This window comes from Helianthus annuus, chromosome 4, assembly GCF_002127325.2.
Source record: "Helianthus annuus cultivar XRQ/B chromosome 4, HanXRQr2.0-SUNRISE, whole genome shotgun sequence".
In the NCBI taxonomy this organism is placed as follows: Eukaryota; Viridiplantae; Streptophyta; class Magnoliopsida; order Asterales; family Asteraceae; genus Helianthus; species Helianthus annuus.
This window is the reverse complement of record NC_035436.2, coordinates 153,647,273-153,661,594: the sequence shown is the minus strand read 5'-3', so window position 1 is coordinate 153,661,594 and position 14,322 is coordinate 153,647,273. Positions and strand designations below refer to the sequence as shown.

The following is a 14,322-nucleotide window of genomic DNA, read 5'->3' as shown; positions in this document are numbered from 1 at the left end:
TTAGGCTTGCATTTTGCTTTATTTCATGTATGGAAACAAGCTTTGTGATGACAAAGTTCCTGATCGGATTCACCGTACATATACTATTTGGTAATTTCAACCCATTTTGATATGTTATATGTCCAGACTATCACTTCTGATCTTAGACTAAATATATATCAAACCGGTTGAAACTGAAGATTATGATGGCTGGTCTATTTAAGAATGATGGGATTTCAAATGTTAAATCAATTTATATATTGATTACATTTAGTTTTTTTTCAATTTATATATTGATTACATTTAGTTTTTTTTTTTTTAATTTTGACCAGGGGATCCCTACATTAGGTGGTCCTATGTTTTGTCCTTGCCCTGAACTTTGTATATTTAACTATCTTCATGTTGACAAATGCTTTTCAGACTACCAAATATTGATGAGGGGTTGTAGGATTTATTCATCTGAATGCATGTCATCCTAGGAAAGAGTAGGGCGTGGTACCATTTGATGTTGGGAAAGAGCCTTTAGCTCCAGTAAATCCATTTTTTTTTTGTTTTTCATACATGATACTTCTATAGATGTGGATATATTTAGTGCATTGGATAAAAAAATGGCTTTCTTGGTCGAATTGCAGGGCTGAAACAGTCATATATCAGACTTGGGAAGCCAAGCAAGTATTTTGTTTGTAACTAAAAGATCCAAAAATGTAATTGTCTTAATTCTTTTTTTTTCTAGGGTTCTGAATTTGGGTTTTCTTTTGGAGGTATTTTTGTCTGTCAAGGAATGAAATCAAGGGAGCAGAAGTTGTTTGTCAGGGAAGCATACTCATTTGAAGTCATTCTCAGGCAATTAGGTATTTTTGCCTAACATTTTTACTTTATGAAAGGTCAAAAATCGATGATGGTTACGTAGAAAGCAGACTTGGTATGATTTGTTATGTTTATCTTTTTTTATTGATTGCTTTATTTATTCGATTTGTTATGGGATGACTATAAGTATACCTTTACTCACTTGCACTTTTTCTTTTCTGTTCCACTTTTTGTTTCATCGTCAGCAAGAAGCTAACATTTAATCCAATGATTTTTTGGTTCAATTTGTATATATAGAAAAAGATATATAGTGGATGCTGGTGTAACAAAAGGAGACAAACATCTATCTGTTGCTGCAGTTTTCGCCCGGTTGGCTGAACTTCATTACAAAATGGGGAAATTTCGTGAATCAAAGTCTTATTGCTTAAACGAACTGCGAATCAAGTTTATAGTTTCTTCAAATCAACACTTTCCTAATTGGATTATGGATTAAAGTTAACAGTAGAAGATTGATTTAATGATAAACATTAACACTTTTATCGATTTCATTGCTGATATTGATAGTTTCATATTAGTTTAAGCCCATTCATTAGTTTTTGTATCAAGTTTCTATAATAGCTTCTGCACATCATCTAGGAAATGTTTTGGTAATCTTTATTAGTTTGCAAGTTTTGTGGATGATTTTAAATCTTGATTTTATTGCAACAGGGGCAGAAAGAATGGGAAACAAAGATTAATGTTCTTGGGGTGATTGAGCATCCAAATCTTGCCAAACTAATCGGTTACTGTGCAGAAGATACTGAACCTGGTACACAACTGTTTTTAGTGTATGGTTAATGGAACCGTGCGAGATCATTTATCTACAAAATCCGAAACACCACTATTATGGAACATGAGACCGAAAGTGGCCCAAGATGCTGCTCGCGGTTTGACATATTTACATGAAGAAATGGATTTTCAGGTAAATTCAATTTTGTCCCTAAAAATAAAAAATAATAAAGTTTATAGATTTATATGCTTACAAGAACGTTAACTTTGATGTTTGTACATTATTTTAAGAGATTTCAATCTTCCAACAGTCTTCTAGACAATGACTGGAATGCTAAGCTTTTGGATTTTGGGGTTGCACGGTTAGGTCTTCAAGAAGGCTTCACTCATATATCGACAAAGGTATGTTTTTATAATTGTCTTCTATATATCGAGCTAACGCGGTGTGTAAGTTCTGTTGAAAAGAGCATGTTTTTATCATGGGCGGCAATTCTTGACACTAAAACGGGTTTTGGTCGACTAACACGACCCGTTTAAAAATAGGGTCGGGTTCGGGTTGACCCGTATTAAAAACTGGTCAGGTTCGGGTTAGCTACTCGAAAGTACAATAAAGCACAATGGAATGGAGTTGGTTTATATTCTCGCCAATAGTTGATTTATAGAATGTTCTCAGCCCAAGAAATCAAAGGAAAACAAGGATTTGATCTGAATGAGATTGTTTTTGCTGGTGATCTTTCACGTACAGTGAATTCTCAAGTAAATCCCTACATGCTGCCAACATTAGCTCCAAGATTGTGGCCATTTCTGTCCGTTATTCAACCTTTCGCACATTGGTAACCAATTTTTCAATTTTTTTTTATCTATATTATATTCTTCAAAATGACAGCATTTAGAAACAAAATTGCTTATATTATTAAGGAAACAAAATGACTAAAATTGCTTAGTGATTGCATGTTTCAATATACAACATTTAGAAACATGTAAACTGGACACTTTATTTGAAGTTGATGTATGTTTGGATGTTTATTTTTGAAAAGTTCATTTAACAATTAAAATAAGTCATTGAAAAACCTTTTTGTGTATATTCATCAGGAGAAAGCTACCGAGAGAAAGAAGTGTTATACAGGTTAATGTCTCGACTCCATTCTTCAGTATTTGTCCACATAGGTACTGATTATCTACTTGGAAGTTCATCAGCTCTTTTCTTTTTTGGTTTCAAAATTCATATATGAAATTAAAATAAATCCATTGATGAAGGGAGGTTTATGGGTGGTTTTGAAAAGATAATTCTGTTTTTGACCAGTAATGGACCTTGAATCTTGAATTTTTAATGTCTATTTATCACGAGTATTTTACATTATTTGTTATGTGTGACTCATTTGTAAGTGATAGGCATGGCACTTTTGGATGTTATATGAGGATCTTGATTTGTATATTTGTTATTATTTGTTTTAACTATTTTTTTCTCGATGATGTAGGTGGAAGAAGATGATGAATCAATGGTTGTTTAAAGATGAGCAACAATAGAAGAAGAGTGAGAAAAGTGTCGCTGAGATATCTTCAAAGAAAGTGGTGATTGGTCAGGTACCTTTCTTAGTAGAACAAACCTGGAAGATGATGAAATAATATATGTCGTGTTGCGTGGAGCTGTAAACGAAATTATTATAGAAGTTTTCGTGTTATTAAACTGTGTTTACATCATATATGTCATGTTAACATTTAGGATATAATGGTTGTTGGGCCATTTGCATGCTTTGCTTAGCATATTGTTATTCACTTCAATAAATCCGCGAGTGCAATTACACCAACTGCCATTGTTATAGGCGTCTTGGTTTTTCAATTTGTTCATTGTGATTAATCAACTTTAATATGTTTTCTTAATCAAAGCTATGATTGGAAACCACTTGAGACACATGCGTATTATGACTTAGAGTAGCAAAGATTATTTATCTGATTTTTTCCTTGATCTCTTATTAAATAATAATAAATATATGGTAGGTTTACGTAAACACACTCTATTCAATCCATCAAGAAGCATAAAAGGTGATGGTAGTGTATTGTTATACAATAGTGTTGACGAGTCATCACCAAATGACCGACCTGTTTGGACATGTATTAAAGATTATTCGTTTTGACCCGTTACTCGCTCCACCTTTTTGCCTTCATTTATGGATAACGTGGATATGTCTCATACCTTTTTTGTATAAATAGTTAATGTAATCGATAGTTTGGAAAGATGTATATTTAAGTAAAATAAAAGTGTGGCGGTACCGGGGAATTATCATCTAAGATTGGAAAAAGCTACGACTCCACATAGTTGGCGGGTCTATGTTAACCGAGCCTACTTGAGAACTTTGGTGTGGGCTTCACACCAAATGCAAGTGATGTTGCATACATCTGTTTCTACAATTTGTATGATGTTTCGATTTGGTACTTATAGAATAACATGTTTCTTTATCAACTATGTGTTTAGGCACTTTTATGGTCACATATGGACTTATGGTCAAGGATTTGTAAAGCAGTTTCAACATGACAAATGGACTATTGCTCAAGGCTTTGTCACCTATCAATTCTGTATCAATCTGGTATCTTTTGGCGTTTTTGGGATCCATACTTTATGTTCATTACCGGTTCAGTACGGTATGTTACTTTACTCACTTTTTATCTTCGATTACCGTACCATGCAATTTTGGTATCGGTGCAGTACCAAGCTCATCTCTACTGCTACTACATCTTCACAGAAACCTATACCTTTTTGCGGGTATTATTTCTTGGTTTTTTTTTTTAATATTGTCGATTAATGGTACTTGGGCACACAGAAATCAATGATAACGTGGTGCATATTGGGTGATTAGTTGTATTTTGGCACATATAAATTTTAAATTTCAAATTGAAATCAATGATAACTAGCTGCATATTGGGGAAGTCTGTCCACACCATTGGGTGGAGCATGGAGGAAGATTGCGAGGTATGATTTTAATTACTTTGGCGTTAATTTTTATTATCAAAATGGAACTAAATGATACATCATGCTCAAGTGTAACATGAACTGGAATTCCAAATGTTGGGGTTTGAGAAGATAACTAGAATAGTTCACTTGAATGGTGGTAAATGCATTATTTGGTTTTTGCAAGTTTTTTTGTGGATTAATGTTGTCTTGCAGGAAAATTACATGTTTGTTTTGCAAACCATGATGTAATATACTTTTAAGTAGATTATTCGTAATTATTTGAGGTGTAATTGTGAATGGTATAGTTTAAACGTGAATGGTATAGTTTAAACATTATTGTTTTAGTTTTTCTTTTTACCATTGTTTTTGTTTTCATGTTTCTTTATTGACATGTGAAAATAAATTCATTAATAGTGCATATGCTTACATTTTACCGTTGTATTCGCCCAGTTGACTGACAAACTCAAAAGCAAATGCCGTTTCAAGAATGGCTCCTTTGAGCTCAAGTTTGTCTAAAATAAATAATTGGATTATTATACCTAATAATGCTTTTAAAGCAAAAGATTAAGGGTGAAATACTATAAATATTTAGGTGAATTGATGTTTACTTAACTAACATAGTATTATGCTAGAAAAAACTAAATTGATGTAATTATACAAAATGTACATATGGTTTTGATAAGCATTAAATGCATACATAATATCTTTAGTGAAAGTCTACAAGTATAAATTAAAAATTATGAAATATTTAGAAATTATATAAATTGATATATAGTAATAAATCGCATGTTTCTTTAATCAACATTAATGTACAACTAGCGGGTTAGGTATGGGCTATGTATATCGTAGCATATACATTGACTAATATGGGCTATTTTAATTTGTCGTCGTAATCTAATCTAAGAGTGTGCATGTGTGGAATCGCTCGCATAGGAATTGATGTAGCTCATGCTATGTAAGGAGCGTTTTTGATATCATGTTTATTGAGCCTGGGTTTACCCTCATTTTTAGTGTAGTGCTTACAAGTCGTGCAATTTTGTAGGTTTTTTTATTCTAAAAATAAGAAATATATCATTTCTCAACACCGCGAAATTCGCGGGTATTAGCACTAGTATTGAATTAATTGAATAAAACCATAAAAAGTATGATAAAAAAAAAATAAAAAATTAGATATAGTAAATTAACTGTATGAAAAGAACATAAATATGTTGGTTTGAAAATAAAAGATAAATATAAAATAAATGAAAAACATCAAATTGATAAATACTTTTCAAGTAACACCATTTTAGTAAATACTTTTTCCACCAATACTAGTTTGGAAAAAAACTAACTGTAGAATATTACTGAATCGTAATCGGAATGCAACGGTCGCGTTTATCACAGGTAAAAACGACTTAAACTATGATTTTTGGGATTCCAAGAAAAGCGCACAACATGCTTTAAAAACGCTCAATGCGGCCCACTTTTCAAAATAAGACCGTTGCAAACGGTCAAAACATTTAATATTTTAATTTTATTTTATTCAACTTTTAATCTATATAATACCCACTTTTCACCACATTTTTTATAAACTTTCTCTACTTTTCAGTTTTCACCCACATTCTCTACTTTTCACCTCTTTTTTTTATAAACTTTCTCTACTCTTTCTTTTAATTAGTAAATCATGAATCTCTTCCGACCCCATTTGGTGTGCCGTCGAGAATCGGTAACCCAATACATATCGGCCGAACACCACGCAACCGCAACCGAACTTAAACCTTCAAGACATGGATCCGAATGTATTTGCGTACGCGCAAATACTAGGCATGGGCGGTTCGCAACCGTTCTTTCAAGTTCTGCAAACCTTTCCAACCATGGGCGGTTCGCAACCGTCTCCACAAGATATTGATCCGAAGAAAGAAACGGTACCGGAGACACAACTTGAGCCCGTAGTCGAGGGATCTAAACGTGGGAAAAGGTCTCACAAAAAGAAAGATCCAACCGCTCCTCGTCGAAAAGGAACCTACGTAGCATGGACGAAAGACGAGGAATACGCGTTGGCACGGGTGTGACTAGATATATCGGAGGACCCCGATGTTGGTAAGCCTTTTAAAAAGTTAAGTTTTTTACATAATTCGGCCCATGTAATTTTTTTTTATTTTTAAAAAATATAACAGTATAATTTTTGTGTTTTTCGTAGCAAATTATCAAACATCACTGGTTTTTTGGTAAAAATTTCGTGAAACGTTCTTTAAATCGATGGGGAAAGATGAATATCGGGATAAAGATTCTATTTCGAGCAAATGGACCGATATCAACTTTAAATGTCATCAGTTTTAAGAGGTCTTTCAACACACTCGGAACAATTGAGGAAGCGGCCTAAACGATGCAAACATTTTGTCAAGAGCGTTGGAAAAATACAATACTAAGAAACACAGTTCTTTCAACACTCGAGAAATTTTAGGCCCAAAGAAGCCCAAGTCAAATGAAAAGATGGCCCGTCAATCTTGATAATAAAGATCACGAGTGAATTGCAAGTTTTGTCCTTTATTATTATACCCAATTTCAAGTGATGTCCTTTACCTTTAAAATTGATGAGTTTTGTACTTTATGTTTTAGATTGTTGCACAAATTGTCCTTTAGTCCTAACTCAGTTTGCTTTTAACGTTAAATGAGATCATGTGTATATCACATGAGGGTACTTTTGTAATTTTACCTATTTAATTAAAAAAGTTATGTTAACGAAAAACAAAAAATTAAAATGTATAACCCAAAACACTCTCTCGCAACACCATTCCCCTCTCTCTAAACTCTCTGTCTCCTACCCCTCTTTCTCTACCCTAATTCTGTAGATCACTAACCAAGAAAATTGAACTTTTGAAGTTCTTCTTCAGCAGCAAAACAAATGAATAACAAGAAAATGAAATCTAATGAAGAATCCAAAGCCACATTCAACATTTACAAAGCAGTGAGAGTGTGACTATGAGAGAGTAAAAGTTGGAATTCTGACTAGAACGTCAAAATCATCAATTCTCCACCAAACTCCCTCCAATTTTGATCGGAAACCACATCTGCGTCGTGAAAAAATGTGCCGTCTGAACCAGCCGGCCGGTCGTTCAGATCTGGTTAAAGGGGAGGTAAAAAGGTAGATTCAACATAAAAGTGGAGCATAGATCTCACAAAACTATACATGTGTTAGAAATGCTAATCAATTGTTGCTGTCGAATATGATATCATAATGTCAGATTGTTATAAATAAGTGGAGTTTTAGAGGTGGAGGTGTGGTGATGGTGTTGTTGCAACCGTGGTGGGTTGGTGGTTATGGTGGAAACATGTGGCGGTGGTTGAAGGAGGTTGTTGTGGTGTCAGCGGTGGTGGAAGGAGGTTGTGGCAGTGGTGGTTATGGTTGAAACATGTGGAACCAGGTTGTGGCGATAGTGAAAGAGATTGTGGTGGTGGTCTGGTTGAATTGTAGTGGACTGGTTGAAGTGGTTGAAGTACAGAGATGAAGTAAACAAGGAGATAAATGAAACTCTTATTTCAGTTATTTATTTATATAATTAGTCCCTAAAAGGTAAAATGATAAAGTTGTCCTCACGTGCAAGGCACATGATTAAATTTAACTGAAAATTTTAACTAGGTTAGGCCTAAAGGACATAGCGTGTAGGATTTTAAAACATAAAGTACAAAACTCGTCAATTTTAAACATAAATGACACCGCCTGCAAATTTGTATAAAGATAAAGGACAATTTTTGCAATTCACTCTAATGATCACCCTTACATTCTAGACTGGTACTACACATCACATCATCTTCATCATAGGCCACATGACATTGAGACCAGATTTGTTAATGTTTTTTTTTAACGGCCAACAAATAATTTTATTATAGTTAGTTAAGAGTTAATTGCCAAAATCGCTCCTGAGGTTTGAGCACATTTGCCATTTTCATTCAAAATAACACTTTTCTACCATTTTGCCCCCCTCCCCCACGTTTGTAACTTTTTGCCATTTTCATCCAAACAACTAACTTAGTTTATTTTTTCTGTTAAGTTGAATGATATTTGGATGAAAATGGCAACTATAAACCACAGGGACGAAAATGGCAAATGTGCTCAAACTCTTTTTAATTTATTTTATTTAGTTAATTTTGTCACATGTATAATAAAAAAGAATATACATGCAATTTTTATATGAAAAAAAATAATTGTTTTCTCACATATTTTTTATAACTTTTCATCCAACCACTAACTAAGTTAATTTTTTTCTATTAAGGCGAATGATGTTTTAAATTTTATAAATTAATACAGAAATTAATTTCCAATTGTTTATATAGATCAATTTTATAAAAATAAATCTACTTAAACCTCTAATTTTTATAAAACTAAAATGCTTGTGACCTTATAGAAAAATGTCAAATAAACAAATATTATCATATGTACCAAGTTTTTAATTCATCTTCTACTCTTTTAAATTCGCTCCTAACGAAAAACAAAAGCCAGTGCCCCCAACAAACAACGTACCGTTACCAAACCTTAAAATTACCCACCAAATAGTAAGTATAATGCCATCTAATATTTTGTGATAAACACTTTTCACGACGAGCTATTCTTTTGTTAAACTCTCAAAAACAGAATCGAAGTATTCATGTTACTTAGAAAAAGAAAACAAAGTTCTATTGAACAAAAGACAACATATAATAACCTTGATACAAAAAATTAATTTATAAAATTTAAAACATCTTTCACCTTAATAGAAAAAAATTAACTTAGTGGATGGATGAAAATTTATAAAAAAATATGTGACAAAACTATTATTTTTTTCGTATAAAAATTGCATGTATATTCTTTTTTATTATATATGTGACAAAATTAACTAAATAAAAGAAATTAAAAAGAGTTTGAGCATATTTGCCATTTTCGTCCCTGTGGTTTATATTTGCCATTTTCATCCAAATATCCTTTAACTTAACAAAAAAAATAAACTAAGTTAGTGGTTTGGATGAAAATGGCAAAAAGTTACAAACGTGGGGGGCAAAATGGTACAAAAGTGTCATTTTGGATGAAAATGGCAAATGTGCCCAGACCTCAGGGGTGATTTTGGCAATTAACTCTATAGTTAACCATAAGTTGACATTTTCACTATATCCGCCAACCGGTTACATAGTTTATACACTAAAACAATGTAAATCTAAAAGACACCATTCATCCCACGTACACATATGTCCCGTCGCTCGGTTCCTAAACCATAGGTATCCCATTGTTTTTATCTCTTCTTTGATCCTCGTAAGATTTGCCGCTTTTTGATTGAAGATCACGTCGTTACGATTCTTTCATAGGCACCAAATTGTTGTTTGGATAACCGTGAACACAGCTCTTCTCCATTTTCCAGACCCCCTAAGTTGGTTATGTATGTGTACCAAGTCTCTCAACTCAAAATATATAGTGATCTAATTTTGCACCAGCCTGAAACAAACTCCCACACCAATTGCGCGAAGGGACATGACACAAAAAGGTGAAGTGTAGTTTCATCGGCCGGCCTCCTGACATACTTTACATACTATAGGACCAACATTTACATTCCGATGAGCCAAAGCGGTCAGCGTCGGCACCCGATTATGGATCAACCTCCAAGTCAGGAAATTTACCTTTATAGGGACCCAGCTATTCCATTTAAAATTCAATCCCAAATCAGTGTAGTTAACTTTCTGCAGTTGCGTCTTCATACTCCGGACTGAAAATTGACCAGACGGGTCATTTTTCCACACCCATCTATCGCTCCCTGATGAAACACCGATTAACACAAGATTTATCGATGGGGTTATTTCGTCTATGGGGTTCAACCTCTTTCCTTGCTCGTAACAATGGCCCGAGATCTGCAAAACAGTAAACACCGTTAATCTCGTTAAGAGGGGGAGAAAGGGGATTTCCCTCTTAACCAGGGGCGTGAGAATAAGTACTGTTCTGAGAGAAATAAACAGTGTGTGTATAGAGTGAGTATGGAGAGTAAAGATCCTGAACCTAAGTGATGAAGGGTCCTATTTATAGCCGAAGGGTGAAGAAGGAAGGAGCAGCTGTGCCAGCTGTGGGCGCGTGCCAGCTGTGGGCGCGTGCCAGCTGTCCGACCAAGGGGAATATCCTCTTGGTCTGCTCTGTCACAGCATGTGTAGTGGTACACGTGGCGTTCTTACATTTGCTCACGCTGGATACCTCGTACTGGCGTTGTCAGCTCTGCTCCCTGATTTGTCGCAAGCCTATGTGGCGTTCTGCGAGTGGTGACACGTGTTGTCCTTTATGTCGGATAGAGCATCTTTGGCGCCAGCTGCAAGTCTTACAAAAGTTTCTAGAAGCTTCTGGATTGTTTCGCTGATGTGGACGCCTTGTATGCTCAAAAGTGATGTGGTCCCTGCCATGTAGGCAGGGAATTGGGACCATACCTCTTCAAGTCCCCCCCCAGTCCAGTGTGCCTTCTAGTTGAGTTGATCGTCTAGGAGGGATTCTGGACTTATGAGAGTAGTGGGTTTTTGCGGCGCGTGGAGTTTGGTGATTTGGAAGAAAGATTTGAACCAAACGGACGCGCCGCGCGTGAGTTTTTTGGCCCTCTATAAAAAATGAGCCAAGTGGATGCATGGCGCTTGGGTCTTGGCATTTTGTAAAAAATGAGCCAAGTGGACGCACAGCGCGTGGGTCTTGGCACTTTGTAAAAAATGAGCCAAGTGGACGCACGGCGCGTGGGTCTTGGCACTTTGTAAAAAATGAGCCAAGTGGACGCACGGCGCATGGGTCTTGGCACTTTGTAAAAAGTGATCCAAGTGGACGCACGGCGCGTGGGTCTTGGCACTTTGTAAAAAGTGAGCCAAGTGGACGCACGGCGCGTGGGTCTTGGCACTTTGTAAAAAGTGAGCCAAGTGGACGCAGGCCCTTTGTAAAAAGTGAGCCAAATGGACGCATGGCGCATGGGTTTTGGCTCCTTTGTTGTTTCCTTCTGATGGAAGCTTGGTGGGTATGGGGGAGTGTTTGGTGTAACTGTCTGACATCCCTGTCTTATCGGAGGTGAACAGTTGCTTTTGCAGTTACTTTCTGTCACGTCAGCCGGTTCTGTTGCCCATGTTTCCCGAAAAAAGAGCCGACGTCTTCTCTCTCTTCTGACGTGTCACTCCTTTATTGGTTCCTTTTTCTGTAGCCTGACGGTCCACTACCCATCGCATTAAATGCGATGGGTATAAATAGGGGGCGGTTCTTCATTCTTCTTCACTTTTTCAAATTTTAAGTGTGTTTTCCTTTCTATCTTCTCCCTTCATTCTCCATTGCTTCAATTGTTTTCTTTGATTTCTTTTTTCTGACTTCGTTGTATTTACACCATGTCTGGTAGGAATCCTACCCAACGGAAGAGAAAATATAAGGGGAGGGCTCCTCCTGGTCCGGACCAGGCGGTTATTGGGTGGAAGGAGGAGGAGTTCAATAATCTGGTTGGGGGTATGGGTTTCCGTCCCGAGTGGGGAGCCCAGTATCCTCCTGTTGGTTCTACTGCCTTGGACGCCCCTCCGGGTCATATTACGTTGTATGCTGCGTTTTTCCGGGAAGGTAGTTTCAGATTACCTATTACAAAGTTCACCGCTGCTGTGTTGAGGGGCTATGGGCTTCATATTTCACAACTAAATGCTATTGGGCTTCCACGCATTACTCACTTTGAGTATGTCTGTAGGGCTTATCGTATTGAGCCTATGTTTCAGATGTTCAATGTGTTTTATAGTGTGACGTATGCTAGCGGTTTCTATTCGTTTCAAGAACGATCAGGTGTTGCTCCGGTGTGCTCCGTGCCTTTGAAGAGTCTTCATGACTGGAAGCAGAAATTTTTCTACATCCGCCGTGGTGTAATCCCGATAGATATGCCTTATCGGCAAGTGGACCAAGGGATTCCAAAGGTAGATGTTATGGAGGATTATGGTGCCCAGGACTGGTTCAAGAGGATAACCCAGAAGGCGACTGCTATTTCTCAACTGGAGGAGATGGCCCTGGTTGGTGCTGGGATGAGTTTGTTGTGGGTGCCCAAGAATCCATTGTGTAACACCCCGTGTTTTCCTAAAGTCAAAGTCAAAGTCAAGTGTTGACTGTTATTGGAATTAAAGATTAATTTCATTTTAGTTTCATTTTGATTTTCATATTATTTGGAGTAAGTGTTGTATAATCAAACTAATCGACCGATAATCGAACTGTGAATCAACGACCGACTGTGAATGGTAGGAAGTAACAATGCAATAAAGCTAGTCAATCAATAATCAAGCTAATCGAATCAATCATCAAACTCAAGTGTGGGGATTTTAATGCTTTTTATACGTGTGTGTGTGCCTTATGTGTTACTTGTGCATGTTTACTTTTATGTTAAAGTGTGTGGTGAATCAATCAAATCAATCAAGACTCAAAGGTGAATCAAACTCAATGGAAATCGAACCCGAAATGGTTGTAAGGATGCTTGTATGTTAGATATAGTAGTTAGGACTAAAAGTAATTTGATTAGGAATTCTATCATTCTCAAATCATCGTTCATCGAACTCGAAATATCACAAATCGTTGCGAAACACTCAAAACTAGGCAAGCCGTTCGAACAGGGCAACCTGATCGAACAGGCTAGCCGATCGAACAGGGCAACCTGATCGAACAGGCTAGCCGATCGAACAGGCTGTTCGATCGGACAACTGCTCGATCAGGGATGCTGTTCGATCAGCTGACCCTTTCCTCTTTTGGAAGCCTATAAATAGGGCTGTCCTTGTCAAACTTTCCACTTTTGGAAAAGCTCTGACCGACCAGCCTCTTCTTCTCACTAAATCTCAGATTTCTCTCAAACCGGTAAGTATTTCGCTCTAATCCTTGTACGTTTTTGTTCATTAATCGATTCTCCATCTTTCTATCTTTCAAAATCTGAATTTCATCCATGAAATCACCAAGATCTAGGTGTTCTTGAGTGATGTCATCATGGTGTTCTTGGTGTTCATCAAGAACTTCATGTTCTTGACTTCATTCAACCATGAATGAGCTAGATCTAACCGATTTCCACATAAATAACTTAAAATCTTCCAAGGATCTTAACATTTCACGGTGGAAAAGGATTGGAAGATGGGTTTTCATCTATCTTTCAACTCTTTTACACTCAAAAAGGTGAAAACGAGACTTGAACCGATTTACAAATCAATCTAAACAAACACATGGTTCAAGATTCGGGTTCTACCGAGAGATATACCGATTTCGGGTTAAACGTTAAACTTGGGTTCCAAACCGTCTCTGACCGAGTTTGGGTGATTCCTGCTCGAGTCAGTAGACTAAGTAGGGACTTCAGCTTTGTGGTTCAACTCGTAGTCAAAATATCTCTAAAACATCAACAATTAACGGGAATAACCAAGTGTTAAGTGAAAGGTTAACCGAATCGAGAAGCTGGCCGAACGGCTAGGCTGTTCGATCGAACAGCCCAACCGAACGACTATGCCAGCCGATCGACTAGGCTAACCGATCGACTAGCACTTAGTCCCACAAACTCATGAAGTGTAGTATTGACGAGGTACTGTTCGATCGACTACGCCACTCGATTGTAATCATTACTGCTCGAATCATGAGATACTATACTTTAAAACACTTAGACTTTTCAAAACATTGGAATGTCACCCGATCGAACATGCCAACCGATCGAGTGACATATTTGAAAACAATGAAGTGCTAACCGATCGGTTGGGCTAACCGATCGAACAGCTGTTCGATCGGCCAACTTGAAAGGTAGTACAAACCATCATACACAAACACATCCTTCACATCAAAGGAAGAAACAATCCACTTGAAGGAACCAGCCGAT

General features: G+C 36.6%; 1 long non-coding RNA gene across 9 annotated transcripts; it reads left to right on the top strand.

Moving 5' to 3' along the window:
• Window positions 1-271: 271 nt before the first annotated feature.
• On the top strand, window positions 272-7,229 carry LOC110936959. Of its 9 annotated transcripts, XR_004891829.1 has the most exons (9): window positions 272-510; window positions 612-651; window positions 741-830; window positions 1,495-1,747; window positions 1,866-2,387; window positions 2,647-2,721; window positions 3,033-3,138; window positions 4,028-6,583; window positions 6,684-7,223. It is a non-coding gene; the product is annotated as an uncharacterized LOC110936959 (long non-coding RNA). The 9 variants fall into 9 exon arrangements; XR_004891828.1 differs by having other exon boundaries at window positions 272-830; window positions 1,846-1,956; window positions 2,098-2,387; window positions 6,684-7,229; XR_004891827.1 differs by having other exon boundaries at window positions 272-830; window positions 1,866-1,956; window positions 2,300-2,387; window positions 6,684-7,227.
• Window positions 7,230-14,322: the final 7,093 nt, after the last annotated feature.